This window comes from Phacochoerus africanus, chromosome 10, assembly GCF_016906955.1.
Source record: "Phacochoerus africanus isolate WHEZ1 chromosome 10, ROS_Pafr_v1, whole genome shotgun sequence".
NCBI classification, from domain to species: domain Eukaryota; kingdom Metazoa; phylum Chordata; class Mammalia; order Artiodactyla; family Suidae; genus Phacochoerus; species Phacochoerus africanus.
The window spans coordinates 28,510,100-28,533,566 of NC_062553.1; positions in this window are offsets into that span (position 1 = coordinate 28,510,100).

Genomic DNA, 23,467 nt, shown 5'->3' on the forward strand with positions numbered 1-23,467 from the left:
TTTGGCCTATGTTTTCCTCTAGGAGTTTGATAGTGTCTGCTCTTATATCAAGGTCTTTAATCCATGTGGAGTTTATTTTTGTGTATGGTGTTAGGGAGTGTTCTAATTTCATTCTTTTCCATGTGGCTGTCCAGTTTCCCCAGCACCACTTATTGAACAAGCTGTCCTTTCTCCATTGTATAGTCTTGCTTCCTTTGTCATAGATTAGTTGGCTGTAAGTGCATGGGCTTAATTCTGGGCTTTCTCTCCTGTTCCACTGATCTATATGTCTGTCTTTGTGCCAGTACCATGCAGTTTTGATGACTGTTGCTTTGTAGTATAGTCTGAAGTCCGGGAGCCTGATTCCTCCAGCTCCCTTTTTCTTTTCCAGGATGTCTTTGGCTATTGAAAAATGTCCTTGGTAATTTGATAGGGATTGCATTGAATCTGTAGATTGCCTTGGGTAGTATAGTAATTCATGGATAAGTTCTAACAGTTTTCTGGTAGAGTCTTTAGGATTCTCTAGGTATAGTATCATGTCATCTGCAAATAGTGATAGTTTTACTTCTTCCTTTCCAATTTGGATTCCTTTTATTTCTTTTACTTCTCTGATTGCTGTGGCTAGGACTTCCAGAACTATATTGAAGAGTAGTGGCGAGAGCAGCCATATAGATGGCCAAGAAACACATGAAAAGATGTTCAGCGTCACTCATTATTAGAGAAATGCAAATCAAAACCATGATGAGGTACCACCTTACACCAGCCAGAATGGCCATCATCCAAAAGTCTACAAACAATGAGTGCTGGAGAGGGGGTGGAGAAAAGGGAACCCTAGTACACTGTGGGTGGGATTGTAAATTGGTGCAACCACTGAGGAAAGCAGTATGGAGATTCCTCGGAAAACTAAGAATAGAACTACCATTTGATCCAGCAATCCCACTCCTGGGCATCTACCCAGAGAAAACCATGACTCGCAAAGACACATGTACTCCAATGTTCATTGCAGCACTATTTACAATAGCCAAGACATGGAAACAACCTAAATGTCCATCGACAGAGGAGTGGATCCAGAAGAGGTGGTACATATACACAATGGAATATTACTCAGCCATCAAAAAGAACGAAGTACCAGCATTTTTAGCAACATGGATGGATCTAGAAACTATCATGCTAAGTGAAGTCAGCCATACAATGAGACACCAACATCAAATGCTTTCACTGACTTGTGGAATCTGAAAAAAGGACAGACTGAACTTCTTTGCAGAACAGATGCTGACTCACAGACATTGAAAAACTTATGGTCTCTGGAGGAGACAGTTTCGGGGGTGGGGGGATGTGCTTGGGCTGTGGGATGGAAATCCTGTGAAATCAGATTGTTGTGATCATTATACAACTACAGATGTGATAAATTCATTTGAGTAATAAAAAAAGAAAAAATAAATACGCATTTTATGTACCATAATTTTTTGTTATCATTGCATTCTATAAAATACAATGATACCCTAGTGAGTTTCAGTCACTGCCTGTATCATATATCTTTTGCTAGCAACTAGAGTACTGTGGTGACTCAAATATTGATTAAAGGATATTTTATTAAATCAGTTTTTCTTCTTTTGCAAGATGATTGTTTGCACTTAGTTTTAAACCACCTGTTCCTGTTGTGGCTCAGTGGAAGCAAACCTAACTAGTAACTGTGAAGATGCAGGTTCAATCCCTGGTCTCGCTCAGTGGGTTAAGGATATGGCATTGCTGTGAGCTGTGGTGTACATCACAGACCCAGCTGGGATCTGGTGTTGCTGTGGCTGCAATGTAGGCTGGTAACTGCAGCTCCGATTTGACCCCCTAGCCTGGGAACTTCCATATGTCACCCTTATGGCCCTAAAAAGCAAAAATAAACTAGCAAACAAACCACCTGTCAATCGAAATGGTTGTGATTGCAAATTAGCCAAAATTATAAGACTTCATTATACCAAAAGCAATAATTCACACATGGAACAGCAAACTGCCCCCTAGTAAAGTGACCTACTTTTTCCAGGGTGTGGCACAAACTCTCATGAGGTAAGATGTTCCCCTTTCTGGCTGTTTTAGATAAAATATAGGAATAATAGCATTAGTTTCTAAATATGTTAAAATGAAAAGGGAGTGGTAAAGTTTACCTTTTTCATTTTAAAAATGAGTGAAATACCTATTTCTTTTCAGAAAGTTTTCCATTTCATGTATATACATTGTGAACCATATATTAAGTGATGTCACAAGGAAGAATCTTTATGATCAAGATTACACATTAAAACAAAAGGAGCATAGATGATGTGTTAGATTTGGACTCTTGAAAAATGGTGAAAGAGCCGAGAACTGTCTTTGGATCCACCCTAACCCCTCCCACTGCCTATTTCCAGCTTCTAGAGCCTTTCTTCACCCCCAACCCCACCCGGGCTCCCCGCACTTTGGGGAGTATTCACGGTGCTCTCCATCTCCTCAGCTCAATCTCATACATCAATGTCAAGCAGCCTCTCCTGCCTAGCTTACTCTAAATCTAATTTCAGATTGAAAAATAAGACAGCTACTCCAGATGACAACTTTTCAAATGTGCCTGAAGGATGCTAACATATTGATGGCTAGAAAATAGTATCAAGTTTCTCATCGGCATTCTTCTATTCAATAAAATGCCATTATAGTCTATAGAACAATGTCCAATTTGTAATTTTTTTTTTTTTACCCATGGGGCTCAGTATAAATACTTTTATTTTGAATAGGAAAAGATGCGGCCCATAAAAATGTTTTAATTTTTCACTTGGCTTCCACTGAAGTAGAGTTAGATACAGATGAAGCAGCAGAAGCAGATGGGTGCAGGTATGGACACAGGCAGGGAATCAGCACAGGCATAGCTCACCATTACTCTACACCATTTTGTATAAGGACTTCTGCTCTCTACACTTTTCCCAAAACAAAACTCTCCTTTACGTAAGTATCTGCCCTCAGTCAGTAGTATCAGAAAACATTGTCCAAGAAGTTCATTTTAAAAGCAACTTTTGGGAGTTCCCGTCATGGCGCAGTGGTTAACGAATCTGACTAGGAACCATGAGGTTGCGGGTTCGATCCCTGCCCTTGCTCAGTGGGTTAAGGATCCGGCGTTGCCGTGAGCTGTGGTGTAGGTTGCAGACGCGGCTCGCATCCTGCATTGCTGTGGCTCTGGCGTAGGCTGGTGGCTACAGCTCCGATTCACCCCCTAGCCTGGGAACCTCCATATGCCATGGGAGCGGCCCAAGAAATAGCAAAAAAAAAAAGACAAAAAAAAAGCAGCTTTTGGAGTTTCTGTTACGGCTCAGCAGTAATGAACCTAACTAGTATCCTTGAGGACACAGGTTCAATCCCTGGCCTTGCTCAGTGGGTTAAAGGATCTGGCATTGCCTTGAGCTGTGGTGTAGGCCACAGACATGGCTCGGATCTGGTGTGGCTGTGGCTGTGTTGTAGGGCAGCAGCTATAGCTCTGATTCAACCCCTAGACTGGGAATTTCCACATGCTCTGGATGCAGCCCCAAAAAGGCAAAAAAAAAAAAAAAAAAGCAAGCAGCTTCAGAAAGAAATGGATATTTTGATGAACAGATTTGAAACAGCATGACAAAATAAAGTCAATCATTTAGATTGATAGGCAGTGGCAAGCAGGTGTTTGGGGCAGATATCTTGCTGTTTAAATTAAACTTTACACTGTGAGCATGAGCATTGGAGTATTACATAAGTGCTTAACTGGGTGTCAAAATTCCACCATTCTTGGCTGTCTGCTCATTATGAGTAAGGCCAGCCCTCCAAATTGTGAAAGATTATAAAGGATAAGACATGTATATTAACACATTAGGGAAAAAAACATTTTTCTTGCATGTTTTAAAACATCAAGTCACCCAATAGCTTTAGACAGGAGTCTGCATTTGTGAAACATGTGGTTGGAATTGAGATTCTCATGTTGTATGCACCTCTTTGTGAAAAATGCAGATGGATTAACATTCATGGTCACTGAGTTAGGTTTCCATAGATATAGTTTCAATTGTATCAACCAGTGACAGATTGTGTATTTTGTTACTTTGTTTAAAATGGCAAACATTTTTAAACATCGCACCAGCATTACACAGCATCACATATGAATATAATGAAAATATTTCATCTACTACCATTTTTAAGATCCCTGGGGCATTAACAAATGTATACCAAAATTTTGAGCCTGAAAGCCTGTTGGTGTAACTCAGCGGACTGGCTTGGCCCCCAGGGAACTCTTTAAGAAGTCAGAATTAAATGAATTTATGATCCCATTAGTATCCAGAGAAGAGTTAACTAGGTAACCTGATGCTTCATTTGCTATAATTCTACAGAGCCTTACAAAAGATAGGGAGAATAAATTTTTTGCCTAAACTCCTGAAGAAAAGATACTATCTTATTTGGTTTTACAACAGAGGATTACAGCTAGGTAGAAATTTACCAGTCAGAGGAATATGGAAATTATGTTATTTTTCCCTACTAGACCAGTACATTTTTTTACTTTTAGTTTTTTAAGTTTTGTTGAAATACAGTTAATTTATAAGATTGTGATCATTTCTGCTGTACAACCAAGTGACCAAGTCATACATATACACATATCCATTCTCAGACACTTTTCCCACATAGATTATCACAGAATACTAGGTAGAGTTATCTGTGATATACAACAGACCCCTGTTGGCCAATCATTCCATATACCTCAGTGTGCATATGCCAGTCCCTAATCCCAGTCCATCCTTCCCACCCCCCCACCTGCCCCTTTTAGTAACCATAGGTTTTTCAAAGTCTATGTGTCTGTTTCCATTGTGCAAAAAAGTTCATTTGTATCCTTTTTTTTTTTTTTAGATTCCATATATAGGTGATTTCATATGATGTTTGTCTTTCACTGTCTAACTTCACTTAGTGTGATAGTTTCTAGGTCCATCCAAGTTGCTGCAAATGGCATTATTTCATTCTTTTTTATGGCTGAGTAATAATCTATTGTATATATGTACCACATCTTTTTTATCTGTTCCTCTGTCAGTGGACATTTAGGTTGCTTCCATGCTTTGCCTATTGTCAATAGTGCGGCAGTGAATATTGGGGTGCATTTATCTTTTCAAATTATGGGTTTTTTATGGATAGATGACTAGGAGTAGGATTAATAGATTGTATGGTAGTTCTGTTTTTAGTTTTTTGAGGAAGTTCCATACTGTTTTCCATAGTGGTTGCACCAATTTACATTCCCACCAGCAGTGTAGGAGGGTTCCCTTTTCTCCACACTCTCTCCAGCATTTATTATTTGTAGACTTTTTGATGATGGCCATTTTGGCAGGTGTAAGATGGTACCTCATAGTAGTTTTGATTTGCATTTCTGTAATAATTAGTGATGTTGAGCATCTTTTCATGTTTTTCTTAGCCATCCATATGTCTTCTTTGGAGAAATGTCTATTTAGATCTTCTGCCCATTTTTGATTGGATTATTTACTTTTTTGCTATTGAGCTGCTAGAGGTGTTTGCATATTTTGGAGATTTCTATATACTAACAAGGAAAGATTAGAAAGAGAAATTAAGGAACAATCCTATTTATCATTTCATCAAAAAGGATAAAATACCTAGGAATAAACCTACCTAAAGAGACAAAAGATCTATACTGTGAAAACTTTCAGATGCTGATGAAAGAAATCAAAGATGATACGAACAGATGGAAAGATATACCATGTTCTTGGATTGGAAGAAACAGTATTTTCAAAATAAGTATACTACCCAAGGCAATCTACAGAGTCAACACAATTCCTATCAAATTACCAATGGCATTTTCACACAACTCAATCAAAAAACTTTTTAATTTTTAACTTATATGGAAACACAAAAGACCATGAATAGTCAAAGCAATCCTGAAAAAGAAAAGTGGAACTGGAGGAATCCAGCTATACTACAAAACTACAGTCATCAAAACAGTGTGGTACTGGCACAAAAGCAGAAATATAGATTAAATGGAACAGGATAGAAAGCCCAGAAATAAACCCAAGCACCTGTGGTCAACTAATCTATGACAAAGCAGGCAAAAATATACAATGGAGAAAAGACAACCTCTTCAATAAGTGGATAGCTACAAGCTAATGAAATTAGAACATTTTCTAACTTCATATGCAAAAAAATAGATTAGTACATTTTTTAAAGAACATGTTTTTACATTATCATATTTCTCAGTTTTGAATCTACTAAATACTTAATGTATTATTGCAGAATTAATCATATATATGTGTTGCTCTTTTAATTAGAACCTAGCACTGGGTAAATCTTAAATAATGACAGTGATAGGCCTTAAGCATGTTATGCGGGGGAATATTGTATTCTCAGTGGCTTAAAAATAATATGTACATAGATTATAACCTTGAAATGTTATTATATGAAGATAAACTTTTTCAAATAAACTAGTAATTCAATCCGTGAACTTTCAGTACATAAGGAAACAACAATCAAAAATCTCTACTACTCTATAGATTTTATGTCCTAGCAGGATGATACAACCAATAAATAATAGATCTAATAAATAATTATATAGTGTGGTACAAACTTATAAATGTAATGGAACAAAAGAAAAAGTAAAAGGGACTCAAAATCTTGGGTGGCAGGTGTGTGGGCTGTTGTCAAGTTTCAATATTAAAAGGGGTAGTCAAGGTAAGCCACATTAAAGTGAGATTTAAGCAAAGATTTAAGAAGTTGGGAGAACAGCCAAGCAGGTGGCTAAAGGCAAAGCATTCCAGGCAGAGGTCAAATCCAGACCAAAGATCTTAAGGTGAAAATGTGTCTGATATGCTCATGGAGAATCAAGGGAGTAAATGTGATTCTCTGGAGTAGTGGCATCAGGGAAGAGTTATGGAAAAGAAGGTCCAAGAGGCACACAACAGGAGAGCAGGCAAGATCATGTAGAACCTGACAGATGATTGCACAGATTTCAGCTTTCACCAAGTAAAATGAAAAGCCATTACAAAATTCTGAGACAAAAAACAATCTACTCAGGTATAGGTTTTGAGTGGATCCATGTGCTGCTGCATAGAGGACAGACTGTAGGAAGACAAGGGTAAATGCAATGTTGATCAATTAGGACTATTGCAGTAACCCAGTGATATCTGATGGTGGCTCAGATTGGGGGAGGGGGGACAAGTAGAAATAGTGTAGAGATGCTTAAAAGTGGTCAAATTCTGGATATTGTTTGAAGTTAGAACAAAAGGATTTCTTGATGGATTTAATCAGAGTATGTGATTAAAAGGGGAACCAAGGATGACTCCAAAGAATTTGGCCTGGACAGTTCCAAGGATGAAATTTCCCACAATTGGAATGAGGACAATTACATGAAGGACACTACAGGAGGAAGATCAGGAATTCCCTTCTGGACATTAAGCCTGTTTAGAACAGCGACAAGTAGAAATGTCAGGCAGCTGGGTATATGAGCCCAGAGTTCAGATGGAAGGCCTAGGCTGGAGATTTAAACTTAGGTATTATTAGCATTTGGATAATATTGAAAACCACCAGGCTAGATCAAACCAGGAATTAGTGCATGGATTAAGGACTAAGCCCGGAGCACTATAATATTAAGTAAAACTTCAAGACAAAAATGAGGACCAGCGAAGGCAACCAAAAAGAGCAAGCAGAAGCACTCATTTGTAAGTTAAAATGTTCATTCTGACAATGAGCACTGTTCTCAATGCATTGCCATTTTCCTTTATACAAAGAAGTTCCCTTCACCCAAGATTTCTGTCCCTGATCTCAGCAGTTTTCTTCCCTTCCTCCCTCCCTCCCTTCCTTTCTTCCTTCCTTCCTTCCTCTCTCTCTTTCTTTTTCCTTTTTTAAAGTTTATAAACAAGCTTTTATTTGGTGTAGGAATGAATATTAGCTTTCTCTTAAATCTTTTCATTCCTTGTATTTATTTAAATACTTTATCTGTACATTCTTTTTAATGCCCACAATTTTTAGCTTTAATTTATTTCTATATTTATAATACAGAATGATGTTTGAATGCACTCATTACTTTTTTATTTCTCAGTTTATCCAGATTATCTCACGCTTATTCTTTATCTCAGCTGCTAAATTTTACAGATAAGATTATCTAGCATTATTCAACGTTCATATTTATTAAGGCTCATAAGCACTGAATTTTAATGGTTACTGAAGACAAAAGTCTGTTTTTACCCAGTCATTTTCCTGATAGTTTGACAACATAGCCATATTTTTTCTGGTGCATTCATTTTCCTATTCCTGAGAAAGTAGTGGGGTCCATACCAAGATTTTTTTTTTCTAACCCCTTCTCATCAATAACCTCCACATTGTGTGCATTTCCTATGCCTTTTATTTGTATTGAAGATTATTGTTTTCTTAGTTTTAATTTCTTTTATCTGTGAGATTTACAGTGTTTTTATTTACCAATTCTTTCGTTCTGACTAATCTTTGAAATTTCTTATTTATTCAGATTCACATCCTGCTATTGTATGTATCTTTATACATATTGAAATGGCATTATAATTTAGTCAGTGTTCTTAAGCCAATAAATGTCATGTACCACTGTGAAAATGAAACCGATATGAGTCTACATTAGAGACTTCAGGGGGTGGTGGGATGGAGATTATATGTGAATTGACTAATTAGGAATTCTAAAAATAGACTTAGAAGGGGGAAATTTACCAGTTAATAAAACTCTGGAAAACCTAATGTAAAGTTCTATATATCCAAGTCCAAGACATTATGTATCTAACTCAGAGTCCTACAGAGTTCTCAAACCCTTCTCATTCAAATAGGTAAATAAATGTGCAACACACACATACACACTTAAACATCATGGAACAGTAATGAAGTGCAGGGCCAAAATTTAATAGATAGCCATCTTGCTCTCATCCTTTCATAAGGCTATATTTATATGCAGAAACATTTTAACTTTTGATAGACCATTTATTTCAATAGAGTGAATTATCAAGTTACTCAAGGTAGTCAAATTTGTTTGAAAACATTTTTGAATGTCATTAAACTGTTCACAGAACAGATTGTCTTCACATGCTTTTTATTTTCCAAATAAATAACAACCTATATGGCATACTCTATGGTGGTACTTTCTGTGTTTTAAAATGTTAATAAAGACGAAAAGGCCTCTCAGAAATTATTAATGCTCCAGAGATCCCTCCATTTAAAACATTTAAAGTAGCCTTCTCTCTCTCTCTCTCTCTTTTTTTTTTTTGTCTTTTTGCCATTTTCTTGGGCCGCTTCCACGGCATATGGAGGTTCCCAGGCTAGGGGTCGAATCGGAGCTGTAGCCGCTGGCCTACGCCAGAGCCACAGCAACGAGGGATCCGAGCCGTGTCTGCGACCTACACCACAGCTCATGGCAATGCCAGATCCTTAACTCACTGAGCAAGGCCAGGGATCAAATCCGCAACCTCATGGTTTCTAGTCGGATTCGTTAACCACTGAGCCACGACGGGAACTCCAGTAGCCCTCTCCTTTTAAGGAAATAAAATAACAATATTAAATTTCATTTGAATAAATACTCTATAAAACTCAAAAGTTTTCTAACTGTGGTAGAAACTTAGAAGAGATAGAACCTAGCAATTTTGTAGATGTGTCATTTTCATTTTCATCACATTCTTGAAGAAACTTCTGGAGGCCCAAAGTGATGCTAGATTCCACAAAATGACAAACTTAAGTGTGAAGTCGTTTCTAGTGTTTTTATTAGATGTTCTGGTCTCTTCATGGTTTATAGGATTTTCTCTGAAGTAGCAGGGTAACAAAGTGCAGTGACCATTTCATTGAGTTCTGAGATAGCAGTTTCTCCATTGTTGGTACAACTGGCTGATTGTTTCCACAACTCTTGCTTTGCTTCTCTATTACCCATTTACCATCTCCTGATTAGCTACTCCCTATTTCCCTGTGGGGAAAAACCCCTCCACACTGACTATTTTAATAAATAGTATTCCTTAGGTTGCCAATGCATTAATATCTAAACTTACTTTCCCTGGTTGCTGACAGATGCCATCAGGTACTTGCTAGCTTAGAAAAAAGGGATGCTGTGTCTAATATGGCCCGGATTACTAAGATTTACTGCATTGGAAGTGTGTCTCCAGTCTGGAAATTAATAAAGTGTTACCTTTGTTTTCTTTTCTCATTGTTTCTTATGCATACATTTCCCTCCAGAGCTTTGTCAGAAAGTATGATTTGTTCAGAGACAGGATTTTGGTATTTTTGGATCCCTGGTTATAATATCACCTTAATGCCAAAGCAAAAATTTCATCCTGTTTTCTAAAAGCTGTAGGTTAAGGCTGATTTCCAACTTTTGGATATTGATATGTGCAGTTTTGACTAAAAAGGCATTTATCCAGGGATTGATTTCTCACCCAAAAAAGTTAGGAATATTTTTGAGAATTCAGTTCTGGAATGAAAATATCATATTTGTGTTATACTCCCTCTGAAGAGATTGCATATATCCATAAAGTGCTAACATGATACTGGAACAACGTTTGAATGTGTTTGTAGAAAATAGCTTTGACATTGAAACTTGTTCTTTAAAGCCAGAAAATTCATATTTAGAGCATCATGGAGATAAAAGGATAGGCAGATGGAAAACCCTAGCAAGTGTTTTACAAAGAGCAGAGAGCCTGTCTGAGAAATGTGAATCCTTTTTTAAAAATTAAAAACCAAGTGCCTATCACTTTAGTTCAGCTTTAGTGTCTGGGTAGTTAAAAAGCCTCTCCATTTTCCGAAGGCTTATTTTGTGGTGGTTCACTCTCTACTGACTGTCCTGAACAGAATGGCAAATTGTTTAAATCAATGGTATCAGTTTAATTTTTGTGAAAATATGAATTTTGGCACTGATGGACAACTCAGGTAAAAACTTTTTATTTGGGAGTAGAATTCATTAATTACATAAATGGAAATGAAAATCAGTCAATAGCAGAGAGGAGAAATATGACTGGTGTTTTGGAGGCACTCATTTTTTAAAATCTTATACTGTTTTTCAGGTATTTACATTCCCTACAATATGGCAGATATTATAGTTAAAAAATTAAATAAGCGTCAGTTGAAAACCAGGCTTATATATAACCTTGAAGAAGCAATTAATTCTCCATGAATTTTTCTAGGAGCAGTATATTAGAATGTATTGTTAATTCTCCTTTGGTATGAATCAAATGGCTTTGATCCATTTTTATGATCCGTGGATACTGGGAATGTTTTTCTGACTCTAAAAATACTTTTATCTTCAGCAAAGGCCTTAGAATAAGACCACAAGCCTCAGTGCATCCTGAAAATTTGAGTGTGATTTAAGCCCATTGTGAAATGAGGGCTACCAGGTTATAATTATCTGAAAAGCTGGTTATTCTGTGATAAGAAGAAAGTTTTAAAGGCTGATATGTTTAAAGCTATTAAAACTCTCCAAAATATTTTGATTAAATCTAAGATCCATAATGTTTCCTTGAGTTTTCTTAAGGAACTTTCCGAGTATAGATAAAAAAAACTTCTCTGGATTAAGTCACATCATCGGAAAAAACTGTTTCACTCTGCTTCAATATTGCTAGTGTCTCCCTTTGGTATAAGGGTGTTAGCCTAAATTAAATGAAGGAATGTTGTGAGGAACAGACATGTGAAGATTATTTCATTTGCTCTAGATATATTATTGAAGATACTTCTGACTTCATTAACAGTCTTGTATTTTTATTTTATTTTTTTTTATAATTTTTTTTTTATTTTCCCACTGTACAGCAAGGGGGTCAGGTTTTCCTTACATGTACACATTACAATTACATTTTTTCCCCCACCTTTTCTTCTGTTGCAACATGAGTATCTAGACAAAGTTCTCAATGCTATTCAGTAGGATCTCCTTGTAAATCTATTCTAAGTTGTGTCTGATAAGCCCAAGCTCCCAATCCCTCCCACTCCCTCCCCCTCCCATCAGGCGGCCACAAGTCTTTTCTCCAAGTCCATGATTTTCTTTTCTGAGGAGATGTTCATTTGTGCTGGATATTAGATTCCAGTTATAAGTGATCTCATATGGTATTTGTCTTTGTCTTTCTGGCTCATTTCACTCAGTATGAGAGTCTCTAGTTCCATCCATGTTGCTGCAAATGGCATGATGTCATTCTTTTTTATGGCTGAGTAGTATTCCATTGTGTATATATACCACCTCTTCTGAATCCAATCATCTGTCGATGGACATTTGGGTTGTTTCCATGTCTTGGCTATTGTGAATAGTGCTGCAATGAACATGCGGGTGCACGTGTCTCTTTTAAGTAGAGTTTTGTCTGGATAGATGCCCAAGAGTGGGATTGCGGGGTCATATGGAAGTTCTATGGATAGATTTCTGAGGTATCTCCAAACTGTTCTCCATAGTGGCTGTACCAGTTTACATTCCCACCAGCAGTGCAGGAGGGTTCCCTTTTCTCCACAGCCCCTCCAGCACTTGTTATTTGTGGATTTATTAATGATGGCCATTCTGACTGGTGTGAGGTGATATCTCATGGTAGTTTTGATTTGCATTTCTCTTATAATCAATGATGCTGAGCATTTTTTCATGTGTTTGTTGGCCATCTGTATATCTTCTCAGTCTTGTATTTTTAACATGTGCCAAACTCACCAATCAGCTGGTACCAGGAAAACACCTGTATTTACACAAAAGTATGGAGTTGTTTTATTTAGCCTGCTATAGCAAGAGAAGGCGCCCAGGGGACCATTAGGAGCATCTTAGTAAAGGGAAGCAGGGAGAGACTTGTTCCAGAGCTTGGGCAAATGCCGGACAATTCTGAGGACAGATTAGGAAAGTGGGCTGGATGCTCTCATGAAACAGAAGCAATTCGGTGATTGGGTATCTCAACGATTTTTTTCCCAGAATCAAGACAATTAAAACAAGGATTATATTGTCACTGTAAGCAGAGAACACTCATGAGAAAGCACAGCTTTAGCATTAATACATGTATCTTACACCAATGTAACCACTACTTCATCTTCTTTTTTCTATTTGACCCAATTTTCTTGCTTACTTCTATTTTCTTATATACACTGGGCATTATATCAAATATTTTTGAAGTGGAGGTGTTACTGATTCTCCCTATTCTGTTGCCAGCAAGGGTCCTTCTGCCCAGTGTCATTCAGCCCAATAGAAGGAGACTTCCCATCCATTCAGAAGTAAAGGAAAGCTTTATTCTTTGATCAAGAATGGAGGGGGAGGAGGTTCTAGAGGACACATTCCCCCATAGGCAGTGGGTGGGGCTGCCTGTAGGGTCTCCTAATGGGGAGGGGGCAAAGTGCTCTAAGGGCAGGCACCACTGTGCTGTCCATGCTCCAGATCATGGTGCCAGGGGCAGAGTCTCTGCATACAGCCTGCCATGGCCACGATCTTGAATTGAGTGTTGTGGTCACAGAGCTTTCATTGCAGCCCTTTCCCACTGGTACCCCTGGTCTGAAGCTCCTGGGCAAGGCCTCTGCACACAGCACTGTATTAGCAAGTGAAAGAAGACTAATCATGAATAAAAAGGGAAGAAAAAGGTTAAACTGTTTTATTACTTAGTTTCTATTTTTATTTCCAGAGAATCATTAATGGGCTTTGCTGGTCACAGAGAGAGAGTAAATAAAAAATACCTTTCAAGCTCAACTTCTCTCTTGTTTATAACTCACAGTTGTGGCAGGAAGAAGAAGGGAGCATCTGTGAATATAGACAGGTCAGTAAAGAATGCTCTAAGCCATTAGCCAACATCCAAAACTGTACGTGGTTCTAGTCAGGACTTCATCATTAACTGGTCTTGTGACTTACAGCATCAATGAACTTTGTCAAGCATTATTTCCTCAACTTTAAAGGAGAGTTTAGGAACAATACAACTAGAATAAAATGAGAAAAGTCATCTGAAAGAATTCTAGTAATTTTACACAACACTATGTAAATATTTTATTAATAATTTAGTGCCAAGGGAGTTCCCGTCGTGGCGCAGTGGTTAACGAATCTGACTAGGAACCATGAGGTTGCGGGTTCGATCCCTGACCTTGCTCAGTGGGTTAAGGATCCGGCGTTGCTGTGAGCTGTGGTGTAGGTTGCAGACGCGGCTCGGATCCCTCGTTGCTGTGGCTCTGGTGTAGGCCGGTGGCTACAGCTCCGATTCACCCCCTAGCCTGGGAACCTCCATATGCCTCAGGAGTGGCCCAAGAAATGGCAAAAAGGTAAATAATAATAATAATAATAATAATTTAGGGCCAAATGCTTGGTGCACAGAAGGCATATTGCTTAAATAAATTTATATTTACTTGTTTTAAATGTTTTCTTTATTAAAACTTTAAAACCACTATAATTATAATATACAAAAGTAGAAAAAGAGTGGGTTTCTGAATTTCCTAAAAATAGCAATACCCAGGAGTTCTTAACACACATGAAAGGCAATTGAGTTTTATGATGGCCTTGAAAACAGTTAAAAAAAAAAAAAAGAAAGAAAGAAAGGAAAAAGAAATGAAGGGATAAGACAATGTAACTTTCCTTGAAGGCAACTATTCTAAAATCTTTCAAATTTCCTTCATTTTAGAAAGTAAGAATCACAATTACAGAGCAATTATGTTAAATCTCCCAAGCTCATAAATGCTAATTTAACAAGCCTCAATTCAGATTCTAAATCACCTAATTATATGGTAATTTACTTATTCTCTTTAAAAAGGGTTTATACTGTTCTACTCACTTCTTGACCTTTGGACCTGTATAGTATAATTTCCTTGATAAAAAGGATTACTGCTAGAAAGCAAGCAGAAAAACAATCACAGAACACTATGGCAAACATCAAATAGAAGTGACCGTAAAGTGATGAAATATGCCTTTAACATATAGACCTGAATTATATGTTAGGATAATTCCTGTCCCTTAGAAAGAGTAACTAGAGATTTATTGAGTTCATTCCTACATTATCCTCATTGGTCAAAAATATCTTTGCAGTTCATTTTTGGTAATTACCTTCAGAGATAATTTAGAAGCAAAATATGATAGTCATTTTTATATCAAACTTTCATCACCCTATCAGCCCCACATAGAGTTCCTTCCCAGTGGTCACTTATCTTATTCAATTAAAATTGCTCTGAATAAATGGTCTTTGGTTGTTTACAAATACCAAATGTTTCTTTGAGATATTAAGTATTGCGTCACTTAAAATATGCAGGAGCTCCTACTGTGGCGCCTTGGGATTGGCAGCATCTTGGTAGCACTGGGACATGGGTTCAATCCCTGGCTGGCACAGTGGGTTAAGGATCCAGCGTTGCCGCAGCTGCAGGTTAGTTTGCCGCTGTGGCTCAGGTCTGATCCCTGGCCTGGGAACTCCATATGCCACGGGGTGGCCAAAAAAAAAAAAAAATACAGAACGAGGCTCTGGAACACTCTATGGCTGAGTTCCATGTTTCATCCCATGACGGTATCCTTAGAAAAAGGATGGCTGCCCCACAGGAAGCCATACTCTCCAGGAAGTAAACGTGCTCCTCTTAGCTGGTCAACAGTCACTTTGCTTTAGAGTCACACTTCCAATACACTATGTACAATGTATACATAAAACAAATGTAAAACATTTGCACAGACACCAGATATTTTCCATTCTATGACTCAAGAATCAACCCATTTTATATTATTAAAAATATTAAGGAGAACCCATTGCGGCCCAATGAGTTAAGAACCCTACACATTGTCTGTGAGGATGCAAGTTTGATCTCTGGCCTCGGTCATTGGGATAAAGATCCAGCATTAGAACAAGCTGCAGAATAGGTTGGAAATGCAGCTCAGATCTGGCGTTGCTGAGTCTGTGACATAGGCCAGCAGCTGCTGCTCCGATTTGACCCCTAGCCTGGGAACTTCCATATGCTGCATGCAGGTGCAGCTATAAAAAAATAATAATAATAAAATTTTAAGTTTGCAAAACCTGGTATTACAAAGCAAACAAACAAACAAAACTAGTAATCAACAGAAGCAGAGTGAATTGAGACAAAAAAGAAAGTTGCTTCTATTCCCTTTCTCTGTTAAGCCAAGAGACTTCAGGACAACCTAGAGGATTCATTTCTTCCCAGTTAATCACTTTAGAAGCTGATTTAGACTAGTGTTTGGATCTGTGTTTATCTTTCTGTCCAGCCAGCTTCAGCTTCTGTGAGCAAGGCAAAGATAAGCAAAGGGGAAGATTGTTTCACCAATCTGACAGGATCGTTTAGATTGTGTGATGTCAACGTGGCATAGTTTGGAGTTGGGAATGTCCTAGGTAGTTGTAAAGACCAGGATGAGATAGGGATCCCAGGCAAGATAAAGTCCAGAAATCTCTCTTTGGTCTCATTTTTAATAGATATCATCACAGTGATGGAAAGAGAATGAACTGGGAGGAGACTCTAGGATGATAATAAAGTGATGGGTTTTATGAAATCTTTGTGATATTTTCCCTGAGTCAAGCCTTGTCAGAGACCTTGCCAGATTCCCTTGGCCCTCCGGATGCCAGGTGATTAGTAAAACTTCTAGTATGCCTGTGAGCCACACCAGCACTAGTTCTCCAATGAGGAACACTGGTTTTTACAGGGCCATGACTACTAGATTGATGGGTCCTGGTGCCACTGACACATTTTATGGCCTGTAGGTGTATGCATATGTGTGTGAAATTTGTATTTACATTTTATCTCCTACAATATACTGAGTGAACATGAAAGTAACTTGTAAACTACCTAGGTTTATCAAAACATAATTACCTAATTTTATCAAAACATAATTGAAAAAAAAATATATATATATATATACACATGCCTGTTTCACCTGTCTAACAAAAAGAGACTAAAGCTTTTGGTAGTTTGGGTCTTTGTTGTGATTGTTTTCTTTGTTTTGCTTTTATTGCTAACTTCTATTCAAAGATTAAACAAAGTACATGGCCTCAAATGCTACATAGCTCCCTGGGGAATCTATGGGAAAACAACTGTAACACACCAGCCACCTACGTCAATCCCCCTCCACCCTGCTACAGTGATGTGTCTTAAAAACAGATCTGATCCTCAGTCCCAGCCCTACCACTCAATCCTGCTTACCAGCCCAGTGTTCTTACTTAGTGACATGATGTACACATCTTGTCAGTGTGGCTACTGCTGACTACTCTAGCTGTATCTCTTGCCTCTTTCCTAAACACAGTCTATGTTTCAACAATGAGTGGTAGATTTGAATCAACCTGCATTTGAATACAATTTAGTACTTCCTTCCTCCATAGTACTTCCTTTGCTCAGAATCTTTTTCCTGGTTCCCTTCTCTACCCCAATAATATTGTTTTCCTTCCCTATTCCTTTTTCACATATCATCGCCTCTAGGAAGCCTTCTCTGCTAACTTAAGCTTTATCCTGATAGGACAGGTATCCCTTCTACTAGACACCTATATTTACTAACTAGTATCCATTATGCATGCTCCATTCTAAAAACAGTATCATGGATGTCCTTAAAGTCATATCTCATGCCCCAAGTCTCAAGTTTGCCAAAACTGAAGGGTTGCTGAAGGTGGGCCCTTCAATGTTAAAACTAGGACAGAGCAAAACAGGATGGGCTGGCACCATGTCAGAGTAGGACTTGACCTCCTAGCCAGTCATTTTTTAAAATCTGCCTTTTCCCCCCATTGAATTCTTAGTTCTTGAAAGCAGTGTTTTGTCTCTGGTCCCTAGCATATAATACTTTTCTTGATGCTTAATACCTATTCAGTGAAGGAATTTCCATTTTCAAAGGGTTTATGTTAGAGAAGGTGATAGAAGTTCTTGAGGTCTGAGCACACACTCATTTTATGGACTATTTCATTGCTGCTAATAGCAGCACTGTTAATAAGAGTTTTTTGAAAAAAAATCTGGGAGTTCCCATCATGGCTCACTGGTTAATGAATCTGACTAGCATCCATGAGGACTCAGGTTCGATTCCTGACCTTGCTCAGTGGGTTAAGGATCCGGCCTTGTCGCGAGCTGTAGTGTAGGTCACAGACACAGCTTGGATCCTGCGTTGCTGTGGCTGTGGTGTAGGCTGGCAGCCACAGCTCCAATTTGACCCCTAACCTGGAACCTCCATATGCCATGGATGCGGCCCTAAAAAGCAAAAATCTGGAAAAAACTAAATGCCTATTGACTAGAGAATGCATAAGTATATTGTGAATAGATAAATATACTATGATAAATAAAACCACACAATGGAATAGTATATAGAAGCAGAAATTAATGGACTACAGCTGCATCCAATTAATAGATGATATTATCATTATAATGTATATTATGAAATTTATATATCATAAAATTGTGTATTATAATTATATGAGTTATAAATTTATATATTAAAATAATAAAAAATGAACTATATATCAAATATATTTTAACATGTGAAAGGTGGAAGGAAAAAAGACTTACATTTTACCAAGTGGTCGATGGTAGGGGGGTTGTTATTTTCACCACCAATACTAGTATTGCTACCATTATGAACAGCCACTGTAATTGAACTTTCATCCCATGCTACACACCATGATAAGCACTTTGTATACATTATCTGATTTGATATTATTTTCTCAATAACTCTCCCCATTTTTCAGATGAAGAAAGCAAGATATAGAGTTAGTAAATGCCTTGCCCAAGAACACATAGACAATTGGTACTGAAGCCAAGTTTCTATCCTGGCTCTACCTGGCTTCAGTGCACCTATTTTTTCAATGGACTATATTGATAGTCTATCTAATGATCTAAATTAATCGTTTATACTAATGTTCTATGTAGTGGACAGACTCTAGGTTAGCGCTTCAAAATTCTTGCATCCTGAAGTTCATACCTTTGTATAATCCCCTACCCTTGAACATGGGCAGCATCTGTACCTCGGCAATAAAATATAACAGAGGTGATAGTTCTATGATTGTGTTACATTATATGGGATTCCAACTTGCTAGAGTTACTCTAAAGACTTTATAATTTTGAGGAAGTTCACATGACCCCTCTTGATGCTTAGGCTAGCCCCCAGCTGACTGCCAGCAGGAAGCCAGGGCTTTCATTGCTACAGCCCCATGGAAATGAATTCTGCCAAAACTAAAGTGAGCTTGAAAGAGAATTCTTCCCCAGTTGAGCTTCTAGATGAGAACCCATCCTATCTAACAGTCCAATTATAGCCTGAAGTCCAATCTAAGCTGTGCCTGGACTCTTGACCCAAGAAACCAGCAAGCGAGAAATGTGTGTTATTCTTAACTCCTCTGCTTATGCTAATTTGTTATACAGCAGTAGAAAACAAATACACTATTCCCTTTTGATTGTTTGGTTCCTTGATGCAAATTATTCTGCACCTGCTCAATATTTTATTCTATAAGTTTATATAAAGCCTCCTGACAGAGTTTGGAACTGGACTATCTGACCTAGAATGCAATTATATGAATCATATCTAAAAATAATTAATAATCTTATAAAATATCTGAGAGTGTATGAAACGATTAAGAAATCAAAACACTTTACTAACTAGTGCCTACTTGAAACTCAGTTGATGGTTCTTTGACTAGGCACAGTATAATATATACTTGAAATGTCATAGCCATGCTGGAAGAGAGACATCCATTGGTCTTCATTAGAAAACACAGCTGTATTAAACCCTGCTTTCTTCAAAAGCCAAGACCTATGCATTCCTACATGAATAGCTTTTAAAGGTTAATTAAAGGCAGTGAGTGATAAAAATTTAAAAGCTTCTGCTTATAATTTTTTAATGGTATCATTTCTGACCTTTTGATTGTGATCCCATGGTGTGCCATCCAGACCCCAGCTGTTCACCGCTTCCATCAACTTAAAGAACTTGGCAAACCAAAGTATCTTTTCCTAGGACAGATTTTCTCGGGATTAACTTGTGAGCACAACTTCCTTGAGCTGTTGGTAGGTTTTCTGATGTCAATGAGATATTCTGCTCTTGGGGATTCACAATCTACTTTAGCATTTCATAAACAGCCAAAATTTCCACAACTAAGAAAAATAATTAGTTTTCTTCAACCAGCATTATTTACACTTACTTGTCCTCAGCAGGTTTTTCTGTTCTCCAAACACGTTCCTGAAGAACTCTTTCTGCAGGAAGAGTATGTGAAAAGAATAACCATCAATTTGCAATCTTTCTTCTAGGCAATACTTCTAGTGGCTTTGGTAGTTGAAATTTGATGCTTCAAAGCTATTAAATAACAAGATAATGTCAAACAGGTAAAACTAAATGTTCACATGGAATGATTTTATAATAAAATATTATTAGAGATTAAATAGAGAAGTGTGCCCAATTCAGATACAATACTTGGATATATTTGTATTGTTTAATTCACTAAACAATGAATTAGTGTTAGTTCACTCAGATTTTTATTTCTCAACTTTTTTCCTCTTTGGTTGCACCCACAGAATGTGGAAATTCCCAGACCAGGAATCAAATTCGCACCAAAACAGTGACCCAAGCTGGTGCAGTGGCAACACCGATACTAAACCCACTGCACCACAAGAGAACTCCTTTATGTCCCAATTTAAATCAAACAATAAAATCAATATTAGGAAGAAGCAATAAATACATACCAATAAATTTGTATTATCCACCTGAGCATTTTACTGGAATATAAGAAAAATTATATTCCTTTGAATTCTGAATAGAGCTAAATTACCTTCTGTCTTCAATTTTTATTTGTGTTCAATAACACTAATATTAGAGGGATATGTTCCCACACACTAAGCCAGCTGCAATGATCTCTTTGCAATTTCATAAATATGCTAAGCCTCTCCCACCTTAGCATTTACTGTTCTTTCTGACTGAAGATCTCTTCCTCCAGATGTCCAAATGGCTTGCTCCCTCACTTCATCCAGAAATTTGCCCAAATGTCATATTATCAGAGAGCTCTTTCCTGGCTTCCTCTATAAAAAGAGCACACCACCTGTCTCACTTCTAATATACTCATTAATTTACTCTTCTATTTTTTTTTCTTAATAATGAAACTTACCAGTACTTGAGAGAGTGTATATCTGTTCATTTCCTTACTGACTATTCTAATAGAATATGGGCTCCCTGACACTGAACACTTTGTTCTGTCATCATCACTGTGGATCCCAACATCTCAAATAGTACATAACTCTCAGGGGACATAAAATAAATAGTACATGAATTAATGAAATAGCAGATGTTTATCCTTCAGTGCAGAACTGCAAGCAGTTGTTGAAAGCAAATTTATCATATGAGCATCAATATAATTCACCATGTAAAGACTACCAAAAAACATGTATGTTCAGCTCGATAGATGCAAAAAAGCATTTTGCAAAATCCAACTTCTATTTCTAATGAAAACTCTCTACAAACTTGGAATAGAAAAGAACTTCATCAACCTGATATTTGTATCTGCAAAAACAAAACAAAACAAGACAAAACAAAGCAAAAAAAAAAACGTACAGCTAATATAATTCTCAATGGTAAAAGACCAGATGCTTTGTCCTAAGTTTGGGAGTAAGGTAAAGAAGTCCATTACCAACATATATTCAGTATTGCACATTGTCTAGTCAGTACAGTAAGGCTAGAAAAATTAATAAAAGGCATCCATATTGAGAAAAAAAAAGTAAAATGGTCTTTATTAACAGATGGCGTGATTGTCTATATAGAGCATTCTAAATAACCTATTAAAATATCACTAGAACTAATATGTGAGTTTATCAAGCCTTCAGAGTAAAAAAAATCAAATATATGTAATGTATTTCTTTAAACTAGCATTGAATAATTGGGAACTTTGGGGGTGATGAATACATGAATTATTTTCATTATGGAAATGGTTTCACAGGTATGCGACATATGCCAAAACTTATCAAATTGTATGTTTAAATATTACAGCCCACTGTATATCTATTATATTTCCACAAAGCTATTAATAGAGAGCAAAAACGAGCAAATTTTAACAGACACTTAGGAGAAATAAAGAAAACATCTTTCCACTTTCCTCTACCAAGTTGACCTGATTCAATAAGCTGGTTATATTTCCTCATGGGTTTGTGTAGGATAGAATGAGAATATATATAAAGTGGTTAGCACATGCCTTTTTTCTTATTTCCTTGGCTGATTTGCAGTCATACCTCTTTGCTTTAAATAATTCCCAGCCTAAAATGGTTTATGGCTTTAGGATTTCTTAACCTTAACTATCTTCTCCCCAAAGAAATTCATTTGTAAGTTTGTTTGGATTATTAAAAAATAACCTCAAAGGGAGCTGCCTAGTAATGTCAATCATGATCTCGTTTCTAGGCAACTAGTCATTGAATTCAAGGAACAGAGGTGGATATTTCCAACTTTCTGTTTATCTTAATCATTTAACCATGCACAGAGTCTAATTATAGTGCTGTTGCTTTCAATATATATTTCACAATGGATAAAGCTCCAATTATGCTTTCTATAATCATCTTTTAAGTGCTAACAAGCAATAATACTCAAACCAGTATATCATGATCCTCATTTTCAACAGCCTTCTAAACATATGCACTTAGATGTCTTCTAAATTTGAAGATGCTTAAAAAATAGTTATTATATACCCCTTCAAATTTTTTGGTCTTCTCTGACTTCCTCCTTTTTGATTAATTTCAAATCCAGAAACATTTACCAGGTGTGGTGTGGCAAAAAAAAAAAAGAGAGAGAGAGAGAGAAATGATCAAATTATTTTCAGGCCATCAAAGAGAACTTCAGTGAATATATTTGAACTGTGTCTTGGAGGAGGAGCTCTCCAGGTAGATAGGAAGATACATCCAAAAAGAAAGTACCGATGCTTGAGATAGAATCAGTGGCATGGTACTTTAGGAAACTGCAAGGAATTTGGTATGGCTATTGCATAGCATAAGGGTGAGTATGCAGGAGGAGAGCACAGAATCATGGAGAGGGGTGGTGGTATATTTTTGTAGTTTGCTTCAAAATAATTTAGTATACATGGTGGAACATATATGTTTGTCTACAGTTTACTGTATATCTACACCTTGAGTAGTTTGTTAATATTTGAAAATATTATTCCTAATATTGCAAGAAACAGATTCTGAGGCTCAGAGAATGCATACAGGATTTTATTGTGGAGTATTCTCTCAAACCACAGCTGAGAGAGATGAGGAGTGGCCCCCTGCAATGCAGTTGCAACGGAGGCCTTATTCTGTTCCATGGGGAGCTCTAGATCTGGATTGGCATTTCAGGGTTTTGTTAATTGAGGCAAGCAGGCTGGGCCAGGCATTTGTACTGCCTACATGGAGCAGTCATTGGATGCCAGCAGCCTCTAGGAGGCAGATTTAGTCTTTTGTCATATGGTACTATTACACTTTGTCATGGCTTGGTTTCTCTAAGAAGCAAACACTGAAATGAGTACAGAGTGCAGATTGATTTCTCCAAGGAGCATACACTGGGACCTAGTTAGTAGTGCACAAAGTTCATTAGAAGTAGCACCTGTGGGCAAAAAAAGGCACAAGCCGGTTTGGGCAAAGAGAGCCCACAGATCACTGG